A 13,968-nucleotide genomic window follows, 5' to 3' on the forward strand; every position below is an offset into this window, starting at 1 on the left:
AAAAGAGTGCAATAAAGAGTTTTCTTAGCGCTCCTTAATTATTAAAGGAAAATTTGGGTATTTATGCATATTGTAGGTGCATATATCAAAAAAATATCATTCTTTAACATAATTTCAAAATAATGCTAGTATTTGTTTGGTTTCCAAAAATATACTTATCATTTTTTTAGCCTCCATCCGTCTTCTTTCTCGGGTCACATTTATTCTTTGGACACCATCCATCCATCACTCCATCCCTTATCAATTAAGATACTAATTTATACATTTCGAATAGATCTGTGCATAATTTTTTGGTTTTTTTTTGTAATTTTTTCACAATTTTTTAGATCTGAAACGTAAAAATTTGCAGAAAACTCGATAGACCTCGATGTACCTCGATGGGTCCTTAAAAATCATGATTTTCAAGAAAAAAAAATCATCTGCCTCGATAGACCTCGATAGGCCTCGATGCAAACAATTGCAATTAATAAAAAATGCATAACTTTTCACTCGGGTGTCCGTTTGAGGTGATTTTTTTTTTAATTTGGGTATTTTCTTGAGATCTACACGTCTGGGATGTGTACACACACATTTGGGAAGTTGAAAGTTTGAAAACATACCCAACTTTGAAAATATAAGGGTATTATTTTGAACTTTGGTGTGTTTTCAAGCTTTCAACTTCCCAAATGTGTGTGTACACGTCTTAGAGGTGTAGATCTCAAGAAAATACTCAAATTAAAAAAAAATCACCTCAAACGGACACCCTAGTGAAAAATTATACACTTTCTAAGAATTGCATCGAGGTATGTCGAGGCTTATCGATGTGGTATCGAAAAACCAAGTTTTTCGGAAACCTTAATAATAGAAGATTAGAGAGCTTAGAAGAAAGGATTTGTGGAATATAGACAAGGTTTTTATGTGGTTGGGGCGTTAATGAGCCTTAGTCCACGAGACAATTGTATTAGAGCTTAGAGAATCTATAACAATGGAGTTTTCTACAAGTTTCAGCAAAGTAACTGCTTACAAGCCGAGAGATCCCCCTTCCTCAATGCCATTCTACCTGTATTTATAGGTTTACAGGTGCACTGGGCTTGGGTCGGGCTGACCCGGGCCCAATAAGGGTATAAATATCGCTGACTTCTCTAATGGAAGCCCAATACAAAGGATTAAAACATAGAAAATACACTAATCTGAGCCCACTGGGCCAGCCCAAACCATATCTGTCATCCGAAAAATTGGAGCTTTGGTCTGGGGATCTCGGGTTACGAGGCAAATTCAGGGGACAAGATCGGTCAGAGTAGTGGCGACGCAGGTCTGAACCAACGGCGTACAATCCCGAGGTAGCCTTTTCTGCAGGTGAAGCGTGGGGACAACCCCCACGCTTCATGGGATGAAGTCAGGGTCACGGACGCTTTACCTTGCCAACCTCGGACAACTGACCCAGGTTCGTTTACCCACGTCCCCCTCCGTTCGTCAAGGTCTCGTATCATTTACCAGGGGCCCAAATCATTTACCAGAAGCCCGAACCGTTTAACAGGAGCCCAAACCGTTTACCTAGAGCACAGAACGTTTACTAGGTGCTCGGTTTATTCCACCAGGGTTCCGGACCGTTTACCAGGCTCCGGGATCATCCACTGCGATCCCGACTATCATTCGGAAGCCACGCTCATACCATCTCCCGTATGACCATCCCGGACGACACTCCCCGGATGCCCTTTGGGCCTCATCTAGACTTAGGCTGCCAACGTCTATTTTACTCTTTGCCAAACGGGCCTAGTCTGGGCCCAAACTCATTCGGGCGGCCCGCGGGCATGAAGCGTGGACTCGGGCGCTCGGAAGGAAACGGGGATAACATTTATCCCCAAGCCTTCATCTAGGCTTGCGCGATGGAGGCTTGTCTCAATCCAGGATCTTCCCCGCATTTCCCGGTTCATTTCCAAAGTGACGGGTCTGCGGCAAGGGGCACTACGCGCTGAGCGAGTGTGGAGCTACCGCCTGCTACGTTGACCTGGACCGCGTCCCACGGGCCCGGACCGTTTACCAGGGTCTGGGTTCGTTTACCAAGGTCGTGATTCATTATGAGGGATACACATGTCCCTTAGCAACTGTCGCATTGATGGCACTTGATCCTGAAGGGTCAGCAAATACCTCAAGGGTCACTATGCTCTTGCTATTATGTTGGCTCGGTTCACGAAGCGTCCCATCCGTACGAGCGTTTCCCATTATTATTTCTGTTACAAGGAGGACCGTAGGATGGGGCGGCCTTTGAGGTGCTCCTTGAGGGTACCGTGATCCAGTACTCGAGTGGATCCATTAATGTCCCTGCACGATCCTGGACCATCTGATAGGGGGGATCGATCCCAACCGTTAGATCAAAACCAGCACTTTGGCTCTTATAAATACCCCCCAAGCTTTCATTTGAAACCTTTACATTCTCGAGCCAGAAAAAGAAACTCGAAGGATTTGTTTATGACCGAGCTTGCCGACGACATTTTCCACCATTTGCTTCGTCTTCACCGTCACCTATTTCCAATGATTCTGATATCTGCACCCTCGCCTGAGCAGACGACACCAGCCTGCCCTCTCGACGAGCTGCTGAATCGCCTCCAACAGTACAAAACTGAGATTCTACCGTCACTGTCACTGGACAACCACCATTTTTCACGACCAGCAATTTACAGTAAGCTTTTATGACTTTCCCCTTTACACATCCATATATATATATATATATTTTATGTTATTTTTCTTATCTGCTTAGGCTGCTAGTCCTTGCCTGTGCTTAGAATTAGAGTGTTAGGGAAAGGAAACCTGGTCCGGGCTGCTCTGGACCCCTTCAGGTTCGGGTGGTTCCCACTCAAGCGGCAATAGGCCGGCTCAGGAGTGCAGTCTTTATTTTTTGTTCCCGATTAGGATCTTGCGGATCCTTGATGATCCCGGACCTGATCTAGAGGGGACTCTTCCAAGCAGTTCATAGGAGAGCCCCCGTACCGTAACCAACCTTCTTGGGTTTTGGTGCTAACTGCTTGGTTTGTTTGTTTTATTCTGTCTTGCTCCCAAATCATTAGCCATGACCTCGGGCGTCACCCTTCACTCGGAGGAGCAAGTTAACGCGGCCCCTATCACTCTACTTGGGTCCAAGACTCCCAAAGGCAACAGGTGGGAGATGGACGTGGTGCTGAACCTGTTCCGGAACTACCGGATGCTATACGCCCTGGAGAAGCATTTGGGCGTGGAGTCGACTCCCGCACTATTCCATAACCGCCTGGCCAGGAGAGAGGAGAAGGCCCACACCTCCGTGGGTGGATTCGGGGCCTGGAGCGTAGGCCACATCAGTGCGGGAGCCACGCTCCTGATCCACGACTATTTCGTGTGATTCTTGATGTTTGTGGGGATCGCACCTTTCTAGCTTCTGCCCCAAGCATACCGATTGCTTGCGGGATGGCGCATCTTCTGTGTCTTGAGGGAGATCCTGGAGCCTACCCCGGCAAAGGTCTTGTACTTCTACAAGCTCGAGCCACAAGTCAACGTCAAGGACAAGACCCTGGACGGCTTCTACAGGCTTAAACCGCGGGGCAACTACCCTGCTCCTACCAGCACCTGGAAGCATCCCCCGGACGTCAGACATTACTGGTTCATGACATCCAGGTTTCCTATAGAAAAGAACCCCACGCTGATGCTAGACTTCCAGTGAGTGGGTAAGTGGTTTCCCGTTCCCTAGCTTCCCTTTTTTCTGTTTTGTCTTGGTTTTTTATTCCTCATTCACAACTCGTTGTCTTGGGCAGCAGGACCCTATGCCCAGACTCCCCTCACCCAGTTCATCCTGGACAGGAAGAAATTTTACTCTGAGCTAAATGCGGAGGATTTGGACGTGGGGGGCTACATCACCACTGACAACCTCCGAGTGGTCGGGATGCTCGCAGCCCACCAAACAATCAAGGCCCCAAGCCTCCGAGGGATATAATGTGAGAAAGACCCTGCACTGAGGGAGGAGCTGGCTCTAGAACACATCAGGGCTGTGGAGGCCACGACACTGGCGGACGCGGCCAAACGAAAGAGGGACCAATCTCAGCAGAGGGAGGCGGCCACTTCTGAGGAGCTGGAAGCCCTCTTTGACGAGGCACAGCCGAATGCGGGGACCCCCGGAGCTAGCGTATCAGGGCGAGGTAACTCACCTTTGATTTTGACTTATGCTCCCCATGTTGGGTACTTAGTTAGGGATAGGCTAGCACACCAAGGCCCCGTGTTTGGGGCTGAAGGGGAAATAAGACCTTCGTCTCCCATTCCCGTAGGCTCAGAAATCCTTATGGACTCAGTCCCTCACCCAAAGGGGGGACCTGGCCCGGATTCCGGACTGCAGTGCCACCAGGCGCTGTCCATCGTCCACTTTTGTCTTGGAGGCTTCTTCAGTAAAGCACTGGATGTGGGCCCTCAGTGTCTCCGCGGGGAGTTGCTTGATATTTGCGAGAGCGCTGATCTGCATGTCCATCCTCATGGTGGCCACGAACTGCTTTCGAAATGCTGACTGCAGCCCGGACCAGAATTGGATGGATCCCGGCTTAAGTCTCTTCCACCACTCTTCGGCGAGACCGCCCAAAGCGATCGAGAAGCAGAGGCACTTGCCGTCGTCACTAACATGGGCCACTGTCATGAGCCGGTTGTATCGGGACAGATGGTCCCTGAGGTCGGTGTTTCCAGTATAGGCGGTGAGGCTGGGCATCTTGAACCCCTTGGGGAGTATGGCATCCAGGATGTGCCTTGCATAGGGCTCTTTATCCTCTTCGTCGGAGTCGGTGTCCGCGCCTTCTTGCTTGCGGACCAGGCGATCCATGACCTTTTTCAACGCGGCCATCTGTTCCATGAGCTGCCTGGCTGTGCCATCTTCTAGGGGGATTCTCTCGTTCCTCCTCTCGTTGATGTTGTTCCTGAGGTCTCCACCTCGGAGGAGGATCTTTTCCTTGCGGGCCTGCTCCTTCCGAGCGTTCAGTCCATCGCGTAAGTCTATCCGGGAAATGTCGTCTCCTGAACTGATGGCATGACGTTCTTCGTGGTGAGGCCGTTCCCGACGGTTCTTGTTAACTGAGGCACTCGGGTGCAGAGATCTTTCCCGCCCGTCTCGCCCTGGGGCATGCCGGGGCTGTGCGTTCCGCGACCGCGTCCCTTGCGGATCGATCGGGTGGCCTCGTCCTGGGACGGGGTGCACCTTTTCTTTCCTAGGGAGCGGCCGGGAATGGGTCCCAGCTTTTGCGACGAGGGTGGTCTTTTCCCGGGTCTTTCCACCGACCTTCTTTCGCTCCCTGTCCGGGTTTCCTGGAGCTGGCTCAGGAAAAGGCTCCGGGGGAGGGGCCGGGCTGGCTCCTTCGGGGACCCCGACTCGCTCTCCTGGAGCAGGTTGTTGCACCTCTAGAAGTGGGCCAGTTGCGGGATTGGCTGCCGGACCCTGCGCGGCCATGAGTGCCTGCAAGGCTTGGAGAGACTCTTGCATCCGTCGATGCGCCTCCGCTTGCTCAGCGATCCTGGCTTCCTGATCCAGGACTTGCTGCCTTAGCCTGGTCACCTCCAAGTCTTTCTGATCGGGCTCTCTTTCGGGGGTCTTGGGATCCGCAGCTTCATCGTGGTACTCCCCCTCATTTTCCTCTTCATAATATTCCTCCTCATTTTCCTCTTCGTATTCTGTCCCACCCTCGTAGTCTTGTGACTCGTCTTGGTGAGATGTTTGAGGAGGCGCGTTCTCGGGCAGATCTTGAGGGATATGCTGTGAAGGCAGCGGGTCTCTGCTGCCCTGCTCTGGATTGCTAGGGTCGAAGGTTGTGTGTCGTGTGTTCACCGTTGTAGTAAAGGCCTGACGTTAGCACTAGCTTCCTTCAGCTCTCAATGAAAGCACCAAACTGTTAACCGAGGTTTTCGGTAACTATATTAATAAATATTATTTAAGGGTAATAGTAATGAATCTAGAAGATTAACACGGGGTTTTTACGTGGTTGGGGCGTTAACTAGCCTTAGTCCACGAGTCTGTAGTATTAGAGCTTGAAAAACCTTTTACAATGGAGTTTCTCTCTGTGTTGATAGAGTAACTGTATCTTAGTTGATGAGAGACCCTCTTTACAGTGTTCTGTAGCCTGTATTTATAGGCTTATGGGAACACTAGGTCTGGGCCGGGTATGACTCGGGCCCATCAGAGATACAGATATTCTTGGCCTTTCCAGTGGAAGCCCAATATAAAAGATACAACATACATGAATTCCAGACCAGCTAAGGCCCAATAAGTTGACTCAAGAGCTATATCTCGCCCGACAAGATGGTGCTTTTGGTCTGGACACTTCGAGTTACGAGGCAGATTCAGGGGATAAGACCAGTCAGAGTACTTGGCAGCGCAGACCTGAAACAACGGCGTGCAATCCCGAGGTGGCCTTTTCCGTAGGTGAAAAGTGGGGACAACGCCCACGCGGAGTGGGGCGGCTTCAGGATCCTGGACGCTTGGCCCCTCCAACCGGGGACGATGTGATCCGAGTTCGTTTACCTTTGTCCCTCTTCATTTACCACGGGCCCGGACCGTACCAGGGTCCGGGACCAGGACGCGTATGTCGTGGGGGGTTCGAACGGTCTGCACATCTCCTAGATGACTGTCCCGGATGACGGAACCCGGATGACCATGCCAGACCCCCCTAATGGGCCCAGACACGCACCCCGGGCCCGTACCCCTCCTCTTGGACACTCCCGTACCAAGAGGCCTTGGGCCGGGCCCGCATGCTTAACAACCCCTGACCATGGGCCCGGAAAAATGTCCCGGGTCTATGCAGGAAATGGGGATAACACTATAGATTCAGCAACAAAACCCAACAAGAACTTAAGCCAAAAACCTCATCAAACTCAAATTCAATTCTTCACCCAACACACATGCATACTCTAAGAAAACTTACCCTTATAATTTAAACACAATCCTTATAATTTAAAACTTACCCTTGCTGAATTGAGTCTCTAAGTTGATCTCCTAAGCCCCAAGCTCCTAGCCTCCAAAGCTCTAGCTTGATTCCTAGCTTCCAATTAGTTTTCACAAATAGAACCTCCAAGATGTCACTAAGCCTCCAAGAGTAGAAGAGAAACAGAGTGAGGGAGAAGGAGTGGGTTGGTTTAGAGAGTTCCAAATGATTCTATGTTTTGTTTTATTTAACTTAAGTGTATAAGGTTACCTCAAGGCTCGGGGTACCAAAAACGTCCTCGAGGGCAAAATGGTAAATTTCTCCAATAGACCCTCCTAGGCATTCTAACCTCAAATATATCTCTGAACATTTATTTCCATAACCCGATAACCCCACAAAATGTATAATACCCAAAATACCCCTCGACTCGCCCCGAGTCGGATTTTCGACCCCGTTGTGACTTTCTAGCTAACCGCTCCCTAGAGCTGTCTCGGATCGTGCAACACAGATATATCACAAATATATCACAATTATCATATTTATACCCTAAACGGGATAAAATTACAATGATGCCCCTGATAACCAGACAGAGCCCACATGCGTATTTAATTCACCTAAACATGCATCACTAATCACATATTCACACAAATTCACATATTATAACAATAATTCACTTATTGCCCTCCAGGCAAGCTAATCAAGGCCCTAAGCCTTATTAACAAATTTGGGTCATTACAAAGACAGATCTAAGGCTTTAAAGGAAGAAGTCAAGAAGCTAAAGGAGAACAGATTCATTAGGGAAGCGTTTTATCCATCGTGGGTCTCTAATCCTGTGCTAGTTCCCAAGTCGAATGAAAAATGGAGAACATGCGTGGATTTCACAGACCTTAATAAAGTCTGCCCTAAAGATTGTTTCCTGCTCCCAAGAATCAACCAGCTGGTCGATGCCACTGCAGGGCACGAGATCCTATCATTCACGGATGCATACTCTGGATACAATCAGATCAGTATGCACCCACCTGATGAGGATCACACTAGCTTTCGGACTGATATAGGACTTTACTGTTACAAAGTAATGCCTTTCAGTTTGAAAAATGCTGGTGCGACTTACCAGCGATTGGTCAATCACATGTTTAAAGAGCTAATCGGTGTAAACATGGAGGTGTATGTTAATGATATGCTGGTTAAGTCGAAGAAGGCAGAAGAACACATTAGGGATCTGCAAGAGTGCTTCAACATCTTGAATAAATATGAGATGAAGCTAAATCCCCTTAAGTGTTCCTTCAGAGTTGGATCAGGGAAGTTTTTGGGATTTACAGTAAAGTCACGAGGTATTGAAGCTAATCCCGAAAAGATAAAAGCCCTGGTCGATATGAAATTTCCAACAAAGATAAAAGATGTTCAAAGTTTAACCGAGAGAATTGCCTCTCTAAGTAGATTTATTTCTAAATCCACAGACAAGTGCGTCCCATTTTCAATCTACTTAGGGGCAGTAAAAAATTTGAGTGGACGGAGGAGTGCGAGCAGGCTTTCCAGGCTCTAAAGTCTCATATGTCGCAGCCATCGGTCCTATCTAAGCCGGTTTTGAAAAAGAAACTTTGTTCATCTATTTGGCGGTCACAGAATATGCTGCCAGCGCTGTCTTGGTAAGAGAGGAGGAACATGTGCAAAATCTCCAGCAAGTAACTCGCGACTAGAACTCAAACGGTGATGCTTTGGCCAAGTTAGAAAGTGCAAAGGATGCTGACACCTTGCATATATAGTGCCTGTTGAACGGCTGTCCGCACCAAGCATCAAAGTAGAAGAATCCTCTCTGGTAATTTAGGCAGCAGATACGTGGATGGCACCCTTCATTAAGTACTTGAAGCATGGAGTACTGCCAACAGATAGAAACAAAGAAAGAGCCCTCCAGAGGCAGTCTGCTCGGTTTATCCTGGTTGACGAAATTTTATACAGAAGAGGGTACTCAATGCCACTCCTAAGGTGTGTCTCTAAAGAAAAGGCCAAAGAATTAATGCGAGAAGTCCATGAAGGTTTCTGTGGGGATCATGCTAGGGGCATAGTTTATAAAAAAAGATCCTAAGGCAAGGATACTTCTAGCCAACAATGAATGAAGACTTTGTGGATTTTGTTTGAAAATGCGACAAGTGTCAGAGATTCTCCAAGATTCTGCGAGTAGCCCCTAATGAGCTGAAGCAGATGTAAAGCCCGTGGCCATTCACAGTGTAGGGAATAGATTTGATTGGGTCTTTTCCCACAGGAAAAGGCAACGTCAAGTATGCTGTGGTTGCTGTTGACTACTTCATGAAGTGGGTCGAAGCTAGCCACTTGCAACCATAACAACCAAGAAAGTGCTGGATTTTGTGGTCAAGAACATAATATGTCGCTATGGATTGCCATGAAAAATTGTCTTAGACAACGACACATAGTTTGATAGTGATCTGTTCATGGATTTTTTCGAACAACATGGGATTATCAAAAGATTTTCTTCAGTAGCGCATCCGCAGGCAAACAGACAAGTTGAGGCTGTCAACAAGACACTAAATGATACTTTGAAGAAAAGGCTTGAAGAGGTGAAGGGGGCATGGCCAGAGCAGTTGCCTGAAGTCCTCTGGTCGTATAGAACATCCCATCAAACAGCAACATGTCATACTCCATTTTCATTGGCTTATGGATATTAAGCTATGTTGCCTGTTGAATTAGATCTGCCATCGCATCGAAGGATGGCATACGATCAAGACGCCAATGGTCAGTTATTGATGGAATCTTTGGATTTGGTCGATGAAAGGCACGAGCAAGCCCAACTCCAAGTAGCAGCTTACCAGCAAAAGTTTGCCCGGTATTTCAACTCTAAAGTACGGGAAAGAAAGTTTAATGTAGGAGATCTGGTACTTAGAAGAGTTTTTCTTAACACTCGCGATCAAGCTGCTGGAGTGCTTGGACCTAACTGGGAAGGACCATACTACATTGAAGAAGTCCTTCAACCAGGCACTTATAAACTTGCTCGCTTAAATGGAGATCTCATTCCTCGCTATTGGAATGGAGAACACCTACGCAAGTACTACCAATAAACAATTCTTCTTAAAGAATTGGCTTGTATTAATTTTACTTTTTACAAGTTTATGAACAAGGGTTAGTCAACCATGTGACTGATCGCTTATAAGTGTAAGATCAAATTTTTGATCACTCGTACAGACACGATTGTCAATTTATTACGAGAAATAAAAAGGGACTGTGCGCAGCCAGTCAATCTTGCCAATTATTGTATTTATTACAAGTATTTACTCATTACGTGTGTTGCTTTGCTATATTATCATTTTTTATAAATATTTATTATGAGCAGTAATGTTCGCACAAGTCTTGGTCAAGGCAAGTGACCGAGGACCTAAAGCTCCTCAATCACTTGGGGGAATATAAGGTACCTAGTAAGCAAAGCATATCGACAAGTATATGTAAACACACGAGAAAAATAAGTGAAAGCATACTACGGTACTAAGAGTATTTTTCAAAATTTTGCTTAAATTTTTTTAAATCAAAACAAAATGTTATGCTAAGTTTGGTCATGCGAACATATGTTATAATAAAATACAAATATTATAATATCAAAAGAGAAATCCTTTACACCGCGAGCAGTTTTTGCTCAGATGTAATTGTTAGTTAAAAGGAAAAGCTGCCTGTGGAGCAAAAAATATATTGTCTTGACACTACGAACCGAGGTCCGTGTGTCCCAAAATACAAATTTAAATAAAAAAAACAAAAGGAATTATGAAGCAGGAGGATCTTGAGGAATTTGCTGGTCGACGGAGGCCCCAATTTCTTCGTCTGTGCCATCGATGCCCGTAGCCAAAGAGATTTCAGGGGAGGCTGGAACTTTCGCTCTCTCCTCCTCTTCAAGGCGAGCCAGACACCTATTTACCTCAGACTGCCTCATACGCTCTGATAGATAGTTGAAGTCTGCCCCGCGGTTATGCTTCAAGAACATATAGAAGCATCTAAATGTGGCTCCCTTGTACCTCTCCAGGTTACTGGCATTGGTCTCCTCGAGCTCTTTGATGCATTCTCGAACCCCTCAATCTCCTTTCTGCTGATGACCAGATCATCTTGAAGCTTAGAGGCTTCCTTGAAATTAAGCAAAGAAGCCTCCTTGTACTTCTCTTTAGTGTCGATGGCTTTGATCAAGGTAGCCTGGTGTTGTTTCAGCTCTTCGGCCAGCTTGGTCTTCTATTCAAGCAGCTCAGTGTTTTTCTTCTCGGCTGCCTCAAACTGTTCGCTGTGTTTTGCCTTAGCCATCTTAAGCTCCTCAGCATGTCTATCCTCGGACACTTTGAGTTGCTCGCCAAGCCTTTTCTCATATTGAGAAGTCAGGGCCCTCGAGCGACGCCAGCCAGCACTCATGGCTAGAACTCCCTGGGATCATCAAGAAGGTAAAATTTTTAGTGGGAATAAAAGAACAAGATAAACAAATAAAGCTCAGCAAAAAATGACAACTTACACTGAGCACTTCATTCAACGCATGGTTGAAGATCTGATGATGGCCTCTCGACTGCGTCGGTGCCTCGATAGCTTAGTTAGCCTATCTTTGGCCAAACTAAGCACAATGTTTTTCAAAGCCTCTCCTGCCTGATCAGGAGGTGTCTGGTCAGCAGGAGCTGGGGGAGGTTGGTTAACAGGCGCTGGAGGATGTGTTTGGTCGACATGGGCTGGTGGAGATGTCTGGTCGATGGGAGCTGGAGGAGGTGTTGTTTCCTTGGAAGGAACTAGTATTGGAGGATCTGTGGTCCGAGTCTTTTTTGTCGAAGGGTTGTTGCTGCTCTCTCCGCGGTGTTGCCTGCTCCCCTTTTTCTTGCTCGAAGGAGCAGCGGGTTCAGGTTCGATGTACAAGTCGAATAGATCTTCAGCTGACATGACTGCAAAATAGAAGCGAACGGTCAGACAATATAGATGGAGATACCTACTAGATCAAGGAAATAAGATCAAAGAAATTACAAGTAAAATACCCGAGCTGCAACTATTGGTCGCTACATTATTTATTCTACTACTGCTACACTTACTCATTGTGTTGAAGAAGTCTGAATTTAAATTAGGCTTGTATTTAAAGTTGCCATCCCCGTCAAATAAATGACAAGGAATGGGCAAACTGTCTAAGAGTGAGAAGTCAGTACCGTTCTCATCTGAAGATTCAAGAATAGACTCGGGGTATTCAAAAACCTTTTGCTTGCCTTTTCCAGGTGGAGCAGGGTCAGCAGCTGCTCGTGGGGTGCTGGAGGGTTCCCTGATGGTCACTCCCATTGTCCTCCTCCTTGGAGGTTGTGACACATCTTGGTGCTGCTCAGGAACTTCTCCACCAGTAGCACTCCCCGCAGTTGATTCCCTCACGTTCTAGTGAGGTGCCAGAAGGCCAACCTGTTGGGGTTTTATGCCCTAATTAAAACTCAAATTCTTTGTAATCTCATTTTATTATCAATAAAAGAATAGAAATCATTTTTTGACTTGGTCAATCACTTTGCTCACATGTTTTATTTTTATGATTATTTGTTTAATATAAACTTCTATTAAATCCCGAGCATATAGCTAATCTTATTTATAGTGACGTCATCACAGTGGAATATAAATATGATTATATGTTTAAAATAAGTTAGTCCTAAAATTAGTCAGTGCACAGGATTTACACTGACTTGCCAATCTAAGATATGATCTACTTACACATTACAGTGTTATGTTCTTTCCAGAACATTAGCAAAGTAGATAAGATCGGATGTATTTGTTACATCGGACAGGACTGATATTGACAGTTGATAAGATAAGTAAACATACCGTTATTATCTATTCTAGTCATATCATATAGTTGACCATAGGTCAATTCAATCTCAATTCTGAGTGGTTAGTATTCTAACTGATTGTATTATTTGAGTTCTTTGACTTGTTCGTTACCAGCTTACCCTACGGACTAGCCCATACTTACATCTTGAGAACTCGGTAGTATAATTGAGTGGGAGTGTTAATCATAGATATGAACATCTATAGCTTCTGATGAAGAAGTGAAACGATGGTTTCCTTTTAGTTTGGTTCAAGGTGTTAAATGATAGAGATCTCATTTCAGTAATTAAATTAGTTTACTGAAATATCATTTACAAGGAACTAAGTGTTTTAAGGATAAAATACAATGAGGGGTAAAACGGTATTTTAGTCCTATCTCATTGTAGACCGTCTATAGAGGATTGAGTGACAATTATGGTTGAAACAATGGATAATTAATAGCGTATCTATATTTGTTATAGAGCATTCTATGAATTCAAGAGTGCAATTCCAAGTCTATAGTGGAGTCACGAGGAATTAATAAGTTAGTAAATTTATTTGTTAGATTTATGATAACCTATTGGAGCTTGATTTCATAGGCCCATGGTCCCCATTGTACATTGGATAAAATCATCTAGATATTCTCAATTAATTGATTTAATCATCAATTAGAATTATCAAAGTTGACCAGGTCAATTTTGGATAGTTTCACAGAGTTGTGTAATTTTGAGAAGAAAAGAGAAATTATGGCAGATTTATTAATTAAGATAAATTGGTATCTATATTAATAAATAAGTTTAAATCAAGGTTCAAATTATAAATAATTAATTTGATAAATGATTTAAATAATTATTTAATTAATTAAATCAATAGAAAATAACACATGCCTTGATTTTAAGTCCAATGGGCTTATAATCAAATGAGAAATTTCACGGGCCTATAGCCCATGATAATTTCGACCTAGGGCTTCAAAATGGCTGTTATTTTATTTATTTTTTAATTAAATTAAATGGCCTAATTGAGTCTATAAAAGGAGTGCTTAGAGAGAAGTCAAAACATAAGTTTGATGAGTCACAAGTCAGATTTATGATAGTTTAGATTCTCTCTAAACACAAGTCATTTTCTAAGCCTCTTTGTTATTTTCTCTTCTTCTCTCTATATCTATCTCATGTGTTGAGAATTTCCCACACTAGTCTAGGTGGTTCTAAGGATACATTGGAAGATTGTGAAGAAAATAGAAGATCGGTTCAGTTTCTTGATAATACTCTGCGACAGA

This window comes from Humulus lupulus, chromosome 7 (genome assembly GCF_963169125.1).
Source record: "Humulus lupulus chromosome 7, drHumLupu1.1, whole genome shotgun sequence".
Classification (NCBI taxonomy): domain Eukaryota; kingdom Viridiplantae; phylum Streptophyta; class Magnoliopsida; order Rosales; family Cannabaceae; genus Humulus; species Humulus lupulus.